The sequence below is a fragment of the Pseudophryne corroboree genome, chromosome 3 (genome assembly GCF_028390025.1).
Source record: "Pseudophryne corroboree isolate aPseCor3 chromosome 3, aPseCor3.hap2, whole genome shotgun sequence".
Classification (NCBI taxonomy): Eukaryota; Metazoa; Chordata; class Amphibia; order Anura; family Myobatrachidae; genus Pseudophryne; species Pseudophryne corroboree.
In genome coordinates, this window is record NC_086446.1 from 234,637,653 (window position 1) to 234,658,145 (window position 20,493).

At 43.8% G+C, this 20,493-nt stretch overlaps 1 protein-coding gene across 3 annotated transcripts in view; it reads right to left on the minus strand.

The window, feature by feature from the left end:
• Positions 1–20,493, minus strand: part of NCOA3 (nuclear receptor coactivator 3) — a 329,159-nt gene that overhangs the window by 46,327 nt on the left and 262,339 nt on the right. The window lies entirely within an intron of this gene.

Genomic DNA, 20,493 nt, shown 5'->3' on the forward strand with positions numbered 1-20,493 from the left:
AACGTCCACAGCTATTGCCTGAGGGTCTCTTGACCTGGCGCAATACCTGTCCCGTTTTTTGTTCAGACGGGACGCCATCATGTCCACCTTTGGTATTTCCCAACGGTTTACAATCATGTGGAAAAAACTTCCCGATGAAGTTTCCACTCTCCCGGGTGGAGGTCGTGCCTGCTGAGGAAGTCTGCTTCCCAGTTTCCATTCCCGGGATGAAACACTGCTGACAGTGCTATCACATGATTTTCCGCCCAGCGAAAAGTCCTTGCAGTTTTTGCCATTGCCCTCCTGCTTCTTGTGTCGCCCTGTCTGTTTACGTGGGCGACTGCCGTGATGTTTTTCCCACTGGATCAATACCGGCTGACCTTGAAGCAGAGGTCTTGCTAAGCTTAGAGCATTATAAATTTACCCTTAGCTCCAGTATATTTATGTGGAGAAAAGTCTCCAGACTTGATCACACTCCCTGGAAATTTTTTCCTTGTGTGACTGCTCCCCAGCCTCTCGGGCTGGGCTCCGTGGTCACCAGCATCCAATCCTGAATGCCGAATCTGCGGCCCTCTAGAAGATGAGCACTCTATAACCACCACAGGAGAGACACCCTTGTCCTTGGATATAGGGTTATCCGCTGATGCATCTGAAGATGCGATCCGGACCATTTGTCCAGCAGATCCCTCTGAAAAGTTCTTGCGTGAAATCTGCCGAATGGAATTGCTTCGTAGGAAGCCACCATTTTTTACCAGGACCCTTGTGCAATGATGCACTGTTTTTAGGAGGTTCCTGACTAGCTCGGATAACTCCCTGGCTTTCTCTTCCGGGAGAAACACCTTTTTCTGGACTGTGTCCAGAATCATCCCTAGGCACAGCAGACGTGTCGTCGGGATCAGCTGCGATTTTGGAATATTTAGAATCCACCCGTGCTGTTGTAGCAGTATCCGAGATAGTGCTACTCCGACCTCCAACTGTTCCCTGGACTATGCCCTTATCAGGAGATCGTCCAAGTAAGGGATAATTAAGACGCCTTTTCTTCGAAGAAGAATCATCATTTCGGCCATTACCTTGGTAAAGACCCGGGGTGCCGTGGACAATCCAAACGGCAGCGTCTGAAACTGATAGTGACAGTTCTGCACCACGAACCTGAGGTACCCTTAGTGAGAAGGGCAAATTTGGGACATAGAGGTAAGCATCCCTGATGTCCCGGGACACTATATAGTCCCCTTCTTCCTGGTTCGTTATCACTGCTCTGAGTGACTCCATCTTGATTTGAACCTTTGTAAGTGTTCAAAAAATTTTTTAGAATAAGTCTCACCTAGCCTTCTGGCTTCAGTACCACAATATAGTGTGGAATAATACCCCTTTTCTTGTAGTAGGAGGGGTAATTTAATTATCACCTGCTGGGAATACAGCTTGTGAATTTTTTTTTCCATACTGCCTCCTTGTCGGAGGGAGACCTTGGTAAAACAGACTTCAGGAGCCTGCGAAGGGGAAACGTCTCGACATTCCAATCTGTACCCCTGGGATACTACTTGTAGGATCCAGGGGTCCTGTACGGTCTCAGCGCCATGCTGAGAACTTGTCAGAAGCGGTGGAACGCTTCTGTTCCTGGGAATGGGCTGCCTGCTGCAGTCTTCTTCCCTTTCCTCTATCCCTGGGCAGATATGATCTTATAGGGACGAAAGGACTGAGGCTGAAAAGACGGTGTCTTTTTCTGCAGAGATGTGACTTAGGGTAAAAACGGCGGATTTTCCAGCAGTTGCCGTGGCCACCAGGTCCGATGGACCGACCCCAAATAACTCCTCTTCCTTTATACGGCAATACACCTTTGTGCCGTTTGGAATCTGCATCACCTGACCACTGTCGTGTCCATAACATCTTCTGGCAGATATGGACATCGCATTTACTCTTGATGCCAGAGTGCAAATATCCCTCTGTGCATCTCGCATATATAGAAATGCATCCTTTAAATGCTCTATAGTCAATAAAATACTGTCCCTGTCAAGGGTATCAATATTTTTAGTCAGGGAATCCGACCAAGCCACCCCAGCTCTGCACATCCAGGCTGAGGCGATCGCTGGTCGCAGTATAACACCAGTATGTGTGTATATACTTTTTATGATATTTTCCAGCCTCCTGTCAGCTGGTCCTTGAGGACGGCCCTATCTATAGACGGTACCGCCACTTGTTTTGATAAGCGTGTGAGCGCCTTATCCACCCTAAGGGGTGTTTCCCAACGCGCCCTAACTTCTGGCGGGAAAGGGTATACCGCCCATAATTTTCTATCGGGGGGAACCCACGCATCATCACACACTTTATTTAATTTATCTGATTCAGGAAAAACTACGGTAGTTTTTTCACATCCCACATAATACCCTCTTTTGTGGTACTTGTAGTATCAGAAATATGTAACACCTCCTACATTGCCTTTAACGTGTGGCCCTAATAAGGAATACGTTTGTTTATTCACCGTCGACACTGGATTCAGTGTCCCTGTCTGTGTCTGTGTCGACCGACTAAAGTAAACGGGCGTTTTAAAACCCCTGACGGTGTTTTTGAGACGTCTGGACCGGTACTAATTGTTTGTCGGCCGTCTCATGTCGTCAACCGACCTTGCAGCGTGTTGACATTATCACGTAATTCCCTAAATAAGCCATCCATTCCGGTGTCGACTCCCTAGAGAGTGACATCACCATTACAGGCAATTGCTCCGCCTCCTCACCAACATCGTCCTCATACATGTCGACACACACGTACCGACACACAGCACACACACAGGGAATGCTCTGATAGAGGACAGGACCCACTAGCCCTTTGGAGAGACAGAGGGAGAGTTTACCAGCACACACCAAAAACGCTATAATTATATAGGGACAACCTTATATAAGTGTTTTCCCTTATAGCATCTTTTTTATATATTTCTAACGCCAAATTAGTGCCCCCCCTCTCTGTTTTAACCCTGTTTCTGTAGTGCAGTGCAGGGGAGAGCCTGGGAGCCTTCCCTCCAGCCTTTCTGTGAGGGAAAATGGCGCTGTGTGCTGAGGAGATAGGCCCCGCCCCTTTTTCGGCGGCCTCGTCTCCCGCTCTTAACGGATTCTGGCAGGGGTTAAATATCTCCATATAGCCTCCGGAGGCTATATGTGAGGTATTTTTAGCCAAAATAGGTATTCATTTGCCTCCCAGGGCGCCCCCCTCCCAGCGCCCTGCACCCTCAGTGACTGCCGTGTGAAGTGTGCTGAGAGGAAAATGGCGCACAGCTGCAGTGCTGTGCGCTACCTTTAGAAGACTGAGGAGTCTTCTGCCGCCGATTCTGGACCTCTTCTTACTTCAGCATCTGCAAGGGGGCCGGCGGCAAGGCTCCGGTGACCATCCAGGCTGTACCTGTGATCGTCCCTCTGGAGCTGATGTCCAGTAGCCAAGAAGCCAATCCATCCTGCACGCAGGTGAGTTCACTTCTTCTCCCCTAAGTCCCTCGTTGCAGTGATCCTGTTGCCAGCAGGACTCACTGTAAAATAAAAAACCTAAGCTAAACTTTTCTAAGCAGCTCTTTAGGAGAGCCACCTAGATTGCACCCTTCTCGGCCGGGCACAAAAATCTAACTGGCTTGGAGGAGGGTCATAGGGGGAGGAGCCAGTGCACACCACCTGATCGGAAAGCTTTACTTTTGTGCCCTGTCTCCTGCGGAGCCGCTATTCCCCATGGTCCTTTCAGGAACCCCAGCATCCACTAGGACGATAGAGAAAATCAGATATTAACTACACTTGTTGCACTCGCCAATAAATCTTCGTATTTTATGGCGCAGTCTAGTTAAGCTGGGTTTCTCCATCTTTACCTCTCTATTTAGACACTGCTTCTAGTTATTTTATAAAATGTACTTGATAAATGACACCTTGAAGATAATTGGATTTACACTTTTCCTCTTTAGGAGGTTTAATACATTTCCTCCCAAAGGTATAGTATGGATGAAAGGCCAAATAGTATGGATGAAAGGCAAGTTAGAGCACTCCAATACGGCTCTGACCACTCACCTGTAACATGGCACCATAGTATAAAATCCATTGCTTTATTAATTGGAAATACACTACACTTAGGACAGACAAATGTAGAGGAAAAAAGGATGTAAGGGATAAGTCCAAAATGGTTACCAGCCTGAGATGGCACAAATACAATTGTGTGTTAGCAATGACTACAATTATCTCAGTATAACCCTGGGCTAATTGCCGTCAAAGAATAAAACGGTAAGACTTTCCTGAAAATTTAAGAGATTTATGAAGGAAAGTAAAAATATAACTGAGAAGATACACAAAACAAAAAAAGTCAAAAGGCCACTCAGATTAAGATAAAAGACACCTGCTCACAGCAGAGTAAAGTAACCAATTTGTTACAAAGGGTCATTTATCAATAATCGCTTCTGCAATGCGATCCAAGTGCAATATTAGCATCAAAAATCACACTGCAGGATGCTATTACACCGCCGGCATGACTGAAGCAGCTAACAAAGGGACAGGGGCTCTTTCCATATGTTAACTTCAGTGCCAGGACTTTGTGTAGCCTGTAAGCTACAAAGGCTAACGCTATCAGATGGCGTTAGCAGAGGATGTCAAACTCGGGATATCAGGGAGTGCGCAAACCACAGCAGTGCTGGCTCAATGGCTGATGCGCCAGTCAATAAACTTAAGTTCCCCCACTCGTGACTGAAATTCACATAAAATTGTAGCAAAATCTATTAGAGGACTAAGTTAGGGAGCATCCATTGGTATTCAGAAAGTGTAACGTGTCTTTAGTGTAATGTATATCTGACTTCCTGCACATTATTTAAAAAAAAAAAAAAAAAAAAACTATATACAAAAAAAAATAAAAATTGTTTGGTTTAAACCAATTTTGTTTTTTGCATTAATGTTTTAATGAAATTTTTTTTAATCATGTATTAGAAACCTTGTCAACCATGTTTTAATGCTTTCTAACATTAATCATGTTATTAGGCTTTGGTTTGATTTATTTTACATTTTTCAATAAAACCAATATTTTACAGCTTATTATTCCTTTTATGGATTCAGTATGAAAAGTCGGCGCTCAGTATCCTGACGCCAGCATCCCGATCGCGGAAATGCTGAGAGGGGTGCCTTAGGTACCATAACGTCCCTCGCCTAACCCTCCCTGTCTGCAGCCTAACCCTAACCTCCACCCGGTGGTTCCTAACCCTAACCCCCCTGGAGTATGCCTAAACCTAACGCCCCCCTCTCGCAGCCTAAACTGAAGGCGGCCGTCAATACTTACCTTCGGGATCCTGTCGGGATTCCAGCGTCTGGATCCTGATCCTTTTGGGATTCCGTCATCTGTGTTCTGACGGCTGTGGGATTCGGTATTATGCTGCCGGGATCCTGAACGTATACCCCTATAACATCTGAATATATGTAGATAGACTACATATATTAATACATAGTTGCATGTGACCGATTTTATAGTGAATCCTGTAAAATACTTAGTTTTTCATTTGTTTTATATTCTGTCTCCATTGGCACCTTGCAATCCATCCCATCTGTCACTCAGGGTGACTGCGTATCATGTGCTTTTCCTTCTCTTACTTAGACTCCTATACCATACTCCTTACAACGGCACCTAGCCCTCTGCTTCAGCCACCCTGATGCTTACATCAGTGTCATTTCCACTGATGCAGAAATGTTTATATACCTTGCACTTATTCTATATTGCCTTGTATACTGTAAGTCACCGTTCTTGTTATGTTCTTTTTTGTACTTTGTTAGGTGCTGCAGAACCCTTGTGGCATCATATAAAGGATAATAATACATACAAAGTAAAGATGTAGCCACGCTCATCATGTCTTCGCCGCATGTGCATGCCTAGTCGCACCCATGCTGGGCTGCTGCAATTGCTGCTCAATACATTCTTTTTTTTTTAATATTTGTTTATTAGGCAGATGAGATACAAACAGGAACAGGCAATAGTATTGTATCAGGTTGTACGTACAGAGTCATAAGTACATGTTAAACATCCCCTTGGGGGTGATCAAGAACTGACATAGACAAAGTAGTGTGAGCCTAATTGCTATCTAGCCAAAACTTATACTCATCAATTTTTTGAAGATATTATGAGACAGTATAAGAATGGAAAGAGCAGCAGAGGGAGAAAAAGAAGAGGGGAGAAACAGAGACACTAGATCAGAAACCAGGGGCGGGGAAGAAAAGTATGAATGGTGAGGGGTAGGGTGACTCGGCCGGCCCCGTCCAAAGGAAAGAAGCTAAAAAAGAAAACGGTATGTGAGAATACACATTGTTTGGAGCTTACGATAGGGCCAAGCCCCATTAGCGGAAAGGGGGAGAGGTCTTAAAAAAGGACGTCCATGGTTCCCAGGTCCTAAGAAAGGCCTCCGAAGAGCCCTTCAAGATACTAGTGATATGTTCCATAGTATAGATGTGCCATATTTTCCCCACAATTTCTCCCTGAGTAGGAGCCTCTGTGGATTTCCAAGTCGATGCAATGGCAAATCTAGCTGCTAGGACCATATGGGTGAACAATTTAGTCTGACATCGCGAGGCCCCAGGGATTGATACAGAGAGAAGGAAGTGCTTGGGATAAAAGGGGATGTTGATCTCCAGGATCGAACTGAAAACAGATCCCAATTCCCTCCAGAGAGGGAGGAGTCTAGGGCATTCCCACCAAATATGCAAGAACGTACCATCCATTGTTTTACATCTCCAACAGAGTGGAGAAGTGTCTGGAAACATCTTGGCAAGTCGGGTGGAAACATAATACCATCTATAGAAGAGCTTGTATGCATTTTCCTTCGCTCGCACACAAACAGAGCTAGATGCTAAGCTAGCGTAGATATCTGTCCACTCCTCAGAGTCAAATATTTCTCCCAGATCCGATTCCCACGCCCTTTCATGAGGCTCCTTATCTAATTGCCCTGGGGGAACCAGTGATCTATAGGTAGTGGAAATAAGTCCCTTAGTTGAGTTCGTGCGCGTTGCATGAACTTCCAAAGAAGTTAACGGCCTATGATTAATCTGTGTAAGAAGCGTGGAGTGGAAATGACGAATTTGCAGGTATTGGAAGAAGATTGAATGAGGCAGCGCATATTTAGATTGTAATTCTGCAAAGGTTGGGAACACTGAATCTGAGGTCAGATCATTTAGTAACATGATCCCCTCCCCTCGCCAATGGGACAAGGCATTAGGGTGACGGCCTGGATGAAACAAAGGATTATCAAATATCGGGACCAGAGGACTAGGGGGCGGTGCCAACTGGAATTTACAATTAGCCAAATCCCAGACGTCTAGGGAGTGGGATACTACTGGGTGTGATTTGACGGAGCGGGGGCGTGTCGAAGAGGGAAGCCACAATAAAGAGGAAAGATAGTTCAAATTAAGAGAGTCGGCCTCTATTGAGACCCATACCCTCTCTACTTTTGGAGTATTCCATAGAGTACATTGTGCTAGGGTGGCCGCTATATAATAGGCCTTGAAGTCTGGGACTCCTAGGCCGCCCTCCGAGGTGTGTTTTTGTAGTATAACGCGTTTCACTCTGGGCTTCTTTTTGGACCAGATGAATTGGGACGAGGCGTGTTGGAGGTTTTTAAAGACATAAGGCGGCACTCGAACAGGGAGAGTTTGAAACAAATAGAGGAGTCTGGGCAACAGGTTAATTTTAACGGCGTTGATACGACCGATCTAAGAGATATACTGGCTACTTCAGTTTCCAAGATCTTTCTGAAGTCGGGCGATCAGGTTGGGGAAATTGGCCTGAAAAAGGTGAGTGATTTTTGGTTATAGCAACTCCCAGGTACTTAAGTTTCTTTGCATTCCAGCGAAAATTGAACCTGTGTGTTAAATTATCTTTCATATTTTGCGGGATGTAAAAGTCTAAGACCTCAGTCTCATCAGTATTAATTTTATAGCCAGAGTGTGCACCAAACTCCTCTATTTCACGAAAGAGATGGGGCAATGAATGTACAGGGTCAGAGATCGTAAGCAACACATCGTCTGCATATAATGCAATTTTGTGTTCAACAGCACCCACCTTTATCCCTCTAATGAGTGGATTGGCTCGAATCCGCGCAGCAAGGGGTTCTATAGTTAGAGCGAATATTAAAGGAGAGAGCGGACAGCCTTGCCGCGTGCCATTAGCTATCCGAAAAGGAGAAGACATCACTCCATTGGCAAGTACAGCCGCCCTGGGGTTGTTATATAATGCTGTCACTCCCTGAAGAAAGCGGCCCGAAATCCCCCACCTGTTGTATCGTGTGGAACATAAACGATCATTGAATCCGATCGAATGCCTTTTCGGCGTCTAAACCCAGGACCATAGCCGGCTGTTTTTGTTTGTGTATTTCGTGTATCAGATCCACCGTTCTACGCGTGTTATCTAAGGCTTGGCGCCCAGGTATAAAACCGACTTGATCAGGATGGATCAGTTGAGGGAGCAAGGGCCCCAGCCTATTAGCCAGTAATTTTGCGTAGATCTTAATGTCAACATTTAAGAGTGATATGGGCCTATAATTAGTAACCAACTCAGGATCTCGACCGGGTTTAGGGATCACAACTATACTTGCCAAACAAGTCAAGACATCAAAAGAAGCACAGCGCAATATATCGTTAAAAAATTTAGAGAGAGAAAGGGAGTAAGTTCCGTCGCACACTTTTTATAGTATATAGGGGAAAAACCGTCCGGGCCTGGGGCAGCTGACACTTTAAGATTCTTAATGGCACTTAGAATTTCTATATTTGTAAAGTCAGCGTTTAGGTCCAAGAGGTGCTGGTCAGAAACACGAGGGAGTATATTATTAGTGAAAAAAGAGGAAAGAGAAGGAGTATCCCATATGTTGTGTTGGGGTGTGGTAGTAGGGAGATTATAAAGTGTTTCATAGTAGGTTTGAAATTCCCGAACAATTGTCTCTGGGTCATATGTGACGGCCCTTGTGTGAAGAGACCTCAATTTATTGATTAAATTCGAGGCCTTTTTTTCCCGAAGCTTATTAGCTAAAACAGAATCAGCTTTGTCTGCCTTATCTTAGTATTTCTGTTGCAGCCGTCGTAGAATAAAGGCCGATCTACGGGACAATATAGTGTTGAGTCTGCCTCTTAGCGTGTTTATTTGAGAAAGTAAGGTAGAGGAGGGGTGTAATTGATGTTCGAGCAATAGAGACGATATTTCAGTTTCTAGATAAGAAATGTCACTTTGGGTCTGCTTTCGACGATGAGAAGCTGCGCTAATGAGCTTACCTCGAATCGTGGCTTTATGAGCCTCCCAAACAATACTATTAGCTATCTCATCAGATACGTTGATCTCAAAGTATTCCGATATGGCAGATCTAACGTCTCGGAGAGTAGACGGATCCAACAATAGGCTATCATCCAACCTCCAGGACCCAGACCTACCCCCGGAGCTACAGAGATCAAACAGAAGGATAGTTCCCGAGTGGTCTGTCCACGAGATGGGTTTATACCTGCATAAGTGACCATCGGTGCTAAGGAACGGGAGACTAGAATCATATCAATTCTGGCATATATTTGGTAAGGAGCAGAGTAATGGGTATAGTCCCTAGCCATATAATTTTTGAGGCGCCAGGAATCTAGCAACATCATCCTATTAATACCATCTCCCAATACCTGTGCCGTTCGCAGTACCTCAGGGGAATGTTTAATTAGTGGGGGCCTTTTTATCAAGGGACGGGTCGAGCACTGCATTAAAATCCCCACCAATAAGAATATGGCCTTGTGAGAACCGCTCAATTTGCCGAAATGTACTGCGGAAGAAGCGGCCTTGGCCAGCATTTGGAGCATACAGATTAACTAGGGTGATCATCTCAGCTCCAATGGTGCCCAACAGCATAAGAAATCTGCCTTCCGGGTCTATCAGGGATTTAGAAAGAGTAAAGGGAACCTTATTAGAAATCAAGATTGCAACCCCCCTTTTTTGAACGGGGCAGAAGCAAAATAAAATTGTGGAAAGCGCTTACCTCGTAATTGAGAATGAGTGCCAGTCATGTGAGTTACCTGGAGCATCATGATGTCAGCTTTCTCCCGCCTACAAGTACCCAGGACCATTGTACGCCGCCTAGGGGAATTGAGGCAATTGACGTTCAAAGAGAAGACCTTCAGACCCATCGGGGAGGCCAGACACGAAAAGCTCTTACATTCTGCTGAAAGAACCTTGAAAAATTGAACAGGGCCGGTCGAGTCAGGGGAAGAGAGGAGGAAAAGGGAAAGAAGGAAAGAAGAAAAAGGGGGAGAAAGGATAAGGACAGAAGAACAAGAAAGAGATGAAAAACAAGAACAGAAGGCCTGAACAGGCCAAAACCCCTTATAGAGTGAGCCCAAACGATAGGGCCATTCATAATGACAGGAAGACACACACTAGAAAAAAGAAGGGGAAAAAGGAGAACACTATATAAACAGGTACTATAACAATATCCTCCAGAGGTGGAGGGGAGAAAATCTAGGGCCGGTAAGACACCATGGGCCCCCAAACCAGTCAAAAGAACTGCCAGAAGGGGAGGAGCAAAGAAGGTGGATCCGTGATGTACACATCATAATGTAAAATGGCTAATAACACCCAAAACAAACATACAGAATTATCCAAAAATCAGGATAATATACATAAATATGCAACTAACTGAAGGAAAAACCATCGGCTAAGCCCAGGGCCATAATGATGACCATCCAAGGCGCCAGCCGATAAAAAAAAAAAAACAATCCAGGAGACCTCCCAGAAGGGGAGGAGCAATAGTGGAGGTTCTGTAATATACAAACAAAAACGCAAAATAGCAAATGACATTAAAAACAAACATAGAGATAGAGTTATCCAAGTATCGAGACAAAATACCAAAAATAAACCTATCAACAATAAAAACTAATGATTGGCCTCAATTTTGGCCAACATTTTGCCTAACTGCTGGCTACCTGAGGCGCTAGCCAACTATAAAAAAGTGTCAAAAACAAGCATTACTACTATACAGCACTAAGGAGGCCGTGATATACAAGTAGAAATACTGAGTAGCAAGTAACATATAAAACAAAAATAGAATTATCTAAGCAGTGAAACAAAATACGAGAATTAAGCCCATCGACAATGAAAGCTTAATGATAGGCAAAATGTAGGTCAGTAAGTGACCTAAAGCGCTAACTAACTATAAGAATGTTAAATAGCAAACATTAATACTATACGGCACGAATAAGGTTATAAATGAGGAGTTTAAACCTTGAATATAGGACAGATACTAGCAAGTAAACCATCCTACTTCCGACCATGTACGGAGTGCATGACCAAATGAGCGAAAGTCCCAAGTCATGGAGGGGCAAAGTCATTCTTCGGGCCGTGACGAACTTGCTGCCACGTCACCTGCGGAGGTCGGTTATGTTGAGGCTTGGGAGAGCTTGGTGGGACAGTACCAGTGGTAAGTTCTGGAAGAATATCCAAGTCCTCAAGTAATTTTTGGCTTTGTTCCAGCGTTTTGGCTGTGTGTACAGTGTTGTCTGCTAAGACTTGCAATTGGAAAGGAAAGTTCCATCGATATTTTATGTTGTGGTGTCGCAGAATTCTTGTGATAGGTTGCAGATCTCTCCTTTTCTGTATAGTAGAAGGTGCTAGATCTTGGAATAGTTGGACTTGCGTGTCCCTAAATGCAATGGATGGCGTATCTCTAGTCGCAATGACTAGCTTCTCTTTTGTCTGGTAGTAGTGCAGTCGGGTGATAATATCCCTGGGTTGTTGGCCAGGAGGAGGCCTGGCTCTAAGTGCACGGTGCGCCCTATCAAGGAGGAGTTTGTTATCCTGAAGACCGGGAAGGATATGCCTAAAGAGATCCTTGAGAAATGCAGATATAGATGGAGCAGAGACAGTCTCAGGGACACCCCGGACCCTTAGATTATTCCTACGCGACCTGTTCTCCATATCCTCTTGTTTCTCCTTAAGGTCGGCAATTTCGGATCTGAGGAGGGAGAGCTCTCTCTCTACCGAGCCTTGGTATTGGCATATTTCATCCGTTTTGGACTCCAGAGCGTCCGTTCTCGTACCAAGAGAAGTCAGTTCTGATTTAAAGTCGTCCACCGCCCGCTTGAGCTCTTGTTGAAATGTCAGTTTTATCCCGTCCACTAGGGTAGTGAGGACAGAGTGTATAGACGGGTCTATGTCCAGCTCTGATGGGGAATCGGGAGGAGAAGACCCCGCACGACATGTATTCTGCGATGGCGCTTTGGCTTTGGGTGTAAATATAGAAGGAGTAGTCGCAGCCGAAGCTTTGCGGTTCTTGTTAGACATATTAAAAGCCGGAGACAATTAGCATGGAAACACTACATACGGATCCACAGAAAGAATAAAAAAATCGAGGCGTAGGGGCCACACTGAGGTACCATCAGTCCATCACTTGGGTCGATCTGACAGTACAGGCAGAAACAGAGGTAAGGGCGGAGTGTGGTATGTCCTCTTACATCATAGCACCACGCCTGGGCCTTAATGATCTATGCGTCCCAGTGCGGGGACGGTGGTGATATGGAGAGGGGTGAGTGGCGTGGTTCCCTGAGTGTAATGGACACAAGGAGGTGCAGAGGGAGCAGATAGGGGATGGCAGCCAGCGGATCTTATGAAAGCTCTATTTGCAACAGCTGCTGCAGAGGATGCAAGCCCATATAATTATATGACAGTGTGCTTGATACACACACGTGGTACCTGTAGTGTGTACAGAATAGTCCCGGCTTCAGGTGGCAGTGTGATGGCTGTGGCCAGTGGGTCTCAAACGGCTACAGCTGGCTGCAGCAAGCAACTCCACCCCTCCAGCAACCCAGAATGGTCATCCTCAGTGGGCGGCTTCAGTGCGGCACCAGCAGCAGGTCACCCGTAACGAGCGCGGGCCAGGCAGCCGCAGAGGGATGAAGAAAAGCCGCTGGTCGCCCCACGGCCGCTCCACAGGGCGGGCGGCCGGCGGTTGATGTACGGCTCCGAGAAGACGGCTCCCCGCCGGAAGCACGCCCCCCCCCCACCCCCCCGGCCCCAGCCGCCGGGCTCCGATCACTCCACCGGCAGGCCGTCTACAGCAGTGCGGGGGGACTCCAGAGGAAGGAAGGCTGTGTTGGAGGCTGCAGAAGGGCTGTCCAGGCTCTCGGCAGGAGGAAGTATTACTTGGACCGAGCGTCCCCTGCGTCCCTCTCCGGCTTCCGAGGCTTACGATGGCCGCCGGGACTCCGGACCTCCCGCGCTCAGCCGGTCTCTCAGTCCTCCCGCAGCGCCGCCGATCTCAGCAGCCCAAGCGAGGTGGTCCGGTGGTAGGGGTTCAGAGCGAGGGTCCCCCGTCAGGCGCTCCACGGGTAAATACTTAGAGCGGCCGGCAGCGCCGGTCCCAAATCGAGGCCCCGGCTTCTGGGTGGTGGACAGGCCGCAACCCACAAGAGCCAGTAGACCGGCTCCCCGATTCCGCAGCACTAGTCCACCACGGAGAGGGGTCCCCACAGCTGCAGGGGCTGAAGTTAGGAGGGTTATAAGGCACAAGGGGAGAAAAACGAGGGTACTTTCTCCTCAGCTATAGTGGAGCTCCCTGCTCGTGCTGCCACTCAGTTCAGCCTCCAGGCCACGCCCCCTGCTCAATACATTCTTAATGGGCGCAATTAAGACGTACGACGAGTGTGTAAGCAGTTGCAGAAAATGAGGCAAAGCCACGATAAGTGTGGCTACATTACATCTGTACACTCAGAGATAGATGAAATTGAAAATAAGAACACGTTAATATCAAGCATTAGTCCTACTTATTACTTATAATTAAATAAATCTGAATAATAATACAAGATGGAAAATGCAATAGCACTTTTCAAAGAAACACCCACAAACAAAAAAGGGAGGCGTTAAGCATTAGTACTGGGCATGGCACTGGCATTTAACATTTTGAATAAAAACACTATAGGTTTTTTTTTTCAAGAAGTGACGGCACCGTGGCTGTAGTCCCAGCATAATAAAATAAGCCAAAGTAGTTTTTCTTTAAACCAGCCAACCCTGATTCTTATACAGCAGCAATGATGCATACTGATCATTGATACTAATGATGGTATATAAACCCAGTTCACTAGTTAGAATATGTAAGTAAGCAGAGTGCGTGCAAAAAAAAAAAAAAAACACAGCATGATACTGCAGATGGGTACTGGATTATAGTAGTTTGAGCAATATGATGTGGGGCAACTTTATACACTACCAGTCATGCTAAAAAGTACTTTTTCCAGCCTGTTAATATTCCACTTACAACTTATTTCTGCAACAGATTGGTTAAATAAAAAATTAAAAGTTGTATGGTCAGAAAGGGTTTCCTAACATAACATCAGGCCCTAGTTCACCATTCTCAAAGATGAGTCCAGACCTGAGCAAAGCCTGTATACGCAATCACACACACACACACACACACACACACACACACACACACACACAATAACACTCTGCAAACTAATTAAGATCTTCTCCCATGTGGCTAGTTCGTATACACATAATTGGTACGTCCCAATGTCACCAAGGATGGAAGAAATGCCTACTGAGAAAAGCGTATGGTAGACATGACTGAAAAAGGCAGTGCCCCTTAAAAATACTGTGCCTGTAAATCTATGCAGCTTCTTTCACACAAAAGAGGAGCCATACCCCAAACCCAGGAGAACCATAGTTCTCTTCATTGAGTGAGACATAAGGCCTGAAGTATGGGCACACCTGGAATGTAGATGAAAGAACATTTACTATTCTTGCAGCTTCACAATTATTTTTCTGTTTGCAGGTACTGTGAGACTACAGGATATCTCAAAGAGAGCATACAGAGTCTGACTGATTCTCAATTAGCCTCTAACTGCACTGGTAATACGGCTGTAATTCTCCCACTATGTGACACAGGCCACTCACGTAATGTTATGTGGACGTTTTATTCTCTCTCTGATCAACACACTGACTACTCCAATTGATCCCCAGAGCTCTAACATTAGATAAACTATAACGAAGACTGATCCTTCATTTAATACCAGTCATTTTAGTAATTATTATAGGAAATCCAAAGACATCTGAATTATTATTATTAAAGAAATTACAGCGACTAATCCGCAATTGCCTGACTGCTGGGATTTTGAAGCAAACATCTGCATTATAATAAAATAGTTGAAACCATTCTTCTCTCTCCTATTTGGCTGCTTAGATAAATTTCCAGCCTTAGGAGAGATCAATGTACATACCACTACTAAGCTTGTTGGTATCAATATGAATTCACAACATGTATAAGAAGCATACGTATTACAGACATTGCTTTTATAAATTTGCTATAATTTTTATTTATTAGAAAATGATGTTTTATGTATATGAATTGTTTGTATAAAATTTGTATTTTAAGGTTTACTACGTGTATTATAGGTATACAAATCTCACTTTTTGCAAAGAAAAAAGGGGTGAACAGCGCTAACAATAACCAATATAAGGTATTCCAATGAACATCAATTAAATAATATAATTAAAAAAAGAGCAAATGTAGTTAATGGACCATTGCTAAAATAGCAAGATAAATAAATATACAGCTTGGTTAGAAAGAGTATTTTATTCTTAATGCTACATGCTAATAAGTATAATAAAATGACAAAATCAATGTCAACAGTAGTAAATGACAGACACCTTGTGGATTAGGACCATATACTGTACACTTCAGATCAGTAAGGATCTTGTCATATTCCAAACAAATTAATAGTTAACAGTGAAATACAGAATAATAACCAGCATATAGTAAGATGTCACCAGATTGATGAATAAGAAATCTGTCCTATTGTGTTTAGCAAGCAGTCTTTTAATAGGATGTCCTAGTGATTGAAGTTTCATGTTTCTGAGGAAGATGTGGGACCTTATCACAATGAAACGCGTTAGGCAGGCTCTCTCATCGGGACATCTTTAGACTTTTTACCTTTACTCACGCGGACAAGCTCAACGAATTTGCCATCTTCTAGCAGAAGCTACCGTAATTTTTTTTTAAATTTGTAGTATACAGAATAGGGTATAAAAAAGCAATATAGATTGTACAAGTGCCAAAAAGCACGCCCAACAAGAATAATAAAAGAGGCAGAAAAGACAGTACAACAAAATTAAGCAAGCAAACTAGTAGCAGATGTAAGTAAATCCACAGCAGATCTGGTATTGCGTGGATGTACTGTAGGTGAGATCCAAATGATGACCAAAGTATAAGTAATATCAGAGAGAGGCCAACAGGGGATAGGAGGAAGAGCAGGGGTGAAGTAAGAGTGAAGTGGGGGGAGAGATGGGGGGGACCAGTAGGTGTGCATCGCCACGCTTAGTATACATAAGACAGATTGTGACTGAACTAAATCGTAGTTAATGGAGGTTAGGCCTATAATAAGCAGTCCATGGGGTCCATATCTCATGAAGCTGCCTCGGAGTATCATTTACTGAAGTGATCCGTCTTTAAATGGACCAGAATAGGGTTTATGGTGGCAGACTAGGAAGGGGGGGGGGGGGGATTTCTATTTGGAGGCAATTTGGCTTTTAGACAAATTCAGTATATGTTTAACTTCTGCAATGGTCCGGGATAATATGGATATTAGGGAATTTAGAGAAGATGTCTGCATTTGAATACCAGTAATAGCTTTGATTAGGTCAGAGGTTCCCAAACGTGGTCCTCAAGGCACCCCAACAGTAATGATTTTAAATGTATCTATGCTTGGCCACAGGTAACTTAACTAGCACTTTGGTCAATTTGATTTAACCATCTGTGTTGAGCCATGGATATACCTATAACCTGGACTGTTGGGATGCCTTGAGTACTGTGTTTGGGAACCTCTGGATTAGGTCATGGATCTTTCTCCAGAAGGGTTGGCCGTAGGGACAGGGCCACCAAATGTGCAACAGAGTTCTTTGTTGACTGCACATACGTTAACATAGGTCTTTGGTAGTGGGGTAAACCAAATGTAGATGAGCAGGAACTAAGCACCAGCGAAAGTAACGTTTATAGGCGTTCTCCTTGACCCATACGGAAATAAAGCTCTTTGCGACTTCCAGTCCAATTTCAGACCACTACTCGGGGTGGTCAGAGTCTTACCTGTATCCAAGCTCCCAAGCCAGCTCATGAGCTTCTTTTTAGGGTTGATTACAGGTGAGTAGCAGTGGTGAATGCCTGCATAAAGATTCTAAGGGTTGACAAGTGGGGTGAGGAGTTTTTCAAGAGAGTATGATAGAAGTGACGGATCTAAAGGCACTGGAAAAATACTCTGTGTGGAAAGGAGTATCGAGTCTGTAAGCTAGGAAAGTCAGCGAAGCTGTGTAATGACACTATGTTTAGGGGGGACAGTATGTTCTGGCTTGTCCAAGAGCGGAATAAGTGGCGATCCAGTCCCGGGGGGAGAGCAGAGTTATTCAAAGAGGGATTAAAAAAGGGTGGAAGGATTGAAAGTGGTAGAATATAGTATAAAAATCCAAGGTATGTATAGTAAAGCAGGTGGTTGGTAGGAGGGAAATGGCTGCAGGGCAGTTTGGTGGTGAACACTATAGATGGCTTGATAGTGTACACAGACAATGTATCAGCTTCAATAGCTGTCCATACTCTTTGCATAGTGGACATGTGCCACTGTATAAACAGAGCAAGATGCATTGCGCAAAAGTACTGGTGAGATCAGTGCGACCAAGCCAGACCTATGATGCTTCTGCAGGAGACAGTCTGTAAGCCGCGTGGGTCATTCCCGTGTTCACGTATTCTTTTTATCTTCCCATTTTAGCAATATTCTATTAACTACATTAGTTCCTGTTTTAACGGTATTTTTAATTGATGTTTAATGGAACACCTTATATTTGTTATTCGTTAATTTACGTTGGTTGGAGATCTAGTGTACAGGCATATCTTGATTCCCTGACCCACTTTGTGTAGTGCCCGGACCCCTTTCTGGTCCTTCAAGGGACCCTGCTCTTCCGACTAGACAACTCTCTGTCAGTGGCTTCTTGCTGCCTCCATTCCCCTCTTCACATCATGTCACTGCCCCTGTGAAATGATAGATTTATTTACAGTTTCTTATATAGCGCATCTCCTGATATACTCTGTGCTGCTGGGGGACTACTTCCACTATATAACTCTCACTGTGTGGGTTCGTGCTACCTCCATTCCCCTTCTCACATCATGTTGCTGCACCTGTCACATGCAGCCCTGTCCTGCCCCTGTCACATGCATCTCCTAATATACTCTGTGCTGCAGGGGACCCTGCTCCTCCCACTATATAAGTCTCAGCGTGTGGCTTCCTGCTACCTCCATTGCCCTCCTCAGATCATATCACTGCCACATGCAGCCCTGTCTTCATGACATATCATGCATGTCCTGATATAGTCTGTGCTGCTGGGCCACCCCTAGGGGTGCTAGGGGTGTCTTCCCCCCACAGTGTCTGTTCCCAGATTGTAAATCATATGTGTACTAAGTTTGGTGTAAATTGCTGCAGGCATTCCGGAGTTATGCTTGAACATACACATACCCATACATACATACATACATACATACTCCATGGATGGACAGTGACATTTGTAAAACCGGTTCTAGCAAGCACCTGGGACCTAAGGAGAAGCTACCTGCCAAGTTTCAAGATTGTAGGCCTTGTGGTGTGAGAGATTTCGTGATGAGTCAATCTCCTTTTATATATATATATATATATATATATATATATATATATATATATATATATATATATATATATATATATATATATATATATAAAAAAAAAAAACAGGGAGGGATTGTTAATGCCGTTCACCTCTATTTTCTGGTTGCTATATATGATTTATGTTGGAGACTGACAACCTCGCTTGAACTAGCTGCTTTTGATCGACAGGGATTTTCTGGTCAATTTTAATTTTATAAAGCGCCTTGAGTCCCATTGGAGAAAGAGCGCTATATAAATAAAATTATTATTATAATTATTATTATAATACATATTGCACTTTTATTTCATATCATTTTCTAATTTATTTTCATTATATATAATTTACCTATTTTAATGTATTATTTGAATTCTTTGATTAATATTAGAACATATGGGGTTTTCAGATTATTGTGCTTCACCATTTCTTGTACATTTAGAATTTTAGAATGTTAGATTGGGAGTGGTAGGAAAATCAAAATGTTTACATGTTCCAAATGACAATATGGAAGTTTGACCGGCTGAAAATGTTGACATACCATGTTTTACATATTTTATCTTAACAATAAAACTAAAATGTACTGCTGACATTCTGACCGGATATAGTTAGATTATACAATCAATGATTTGGACTAAAGTGCCGATATTGTTGTATATTATAAGGCCAGAAGATGTGGAGATAGCTAGAGAATACACCTTACTAAGGCTGGGTACATATTAGAATGATGTATACCCAGTCGTTCTGACACCTGACAGGACCCTGCATTGACAAGTGCATTTACACTTGTACAATGGAGGGGACGATGGCGCGATGTAGGATGGGCATCGTAACACAATATCTTCTGGTAGACTGGAATACATTGCATGCGACAGTGGAAGCGTGCAAATCAGGCACACACACTGAATGCTACGACGGCAGATATATTGCTCCAATTTGGCTGGAAACTACATTTTGGTCCGATATTGTTCTAGTGTGTACCCACCCTAACAGAGGTTATAAGAACAAGGTTAAGCCTTATTAGGACCATCATTAAAAAATAAAATATTTTGTTTTCTAACAGAAAGAGATGCGCTAACTCTCATTCAATTAATTTAAATTTAGTATTATATCTGTTGCGGTATGAAGAATTTAAGCATAAAAAAAAGGTAACACCAGTACCAGAATTATAGTATATAGGACTGAAGGAATGGAGTATTTGAAGAGAAACTTAAAAACGTAGAAAAAAAAAATAAAACAAGTCCTTAGACCAGATTATTCCCTAGATGTCCACTAACTGCTATTGATTGCATAGGAACTTTCATTTAATAGATTGGTGCAGCTAAGACTAAACCCTGTCACAAAATCATGGTCCACAGGTCTAATACAGACTATGGGGTCTATTCATGAAGCAGTGAAAAGAGTGGAGAAGTGAGCCTATGGAGAAGTTTCCCATGGCAACCAATCAGCTGATCTGTACAATTGTACAGTATGCAAATGATAAATGTTACTTCAATGCTTATTGGTTGCCATGGGCTACTTCTCCATTAGCTCACTTCTCCACACTTTTCACTGCTTTATTTATGCTTAAATTCTTCATACCGCAACAGATATGAAACAGTTATAATAGCATTAGAACGTTGGCCAGTGCAGAGAACCAAATAGTTCTGACACAATAATAAAATTACTCAGAGTAACAATCTAAGGGGGGCATTTACTAAGCAGTGATAAGAGCGGAGAAGTGAGTCAGTGGAGAAATTGCCCCATCAACCAATCAGCAGCACTGTATCATTTTATAGTATGCAAATTATAGCTGTTACTTCAGTGCCGATTGGTTGCCATGGGCAACTTCTCCACTGGCTCACTTCTCAGCTCTTATCACTGCTT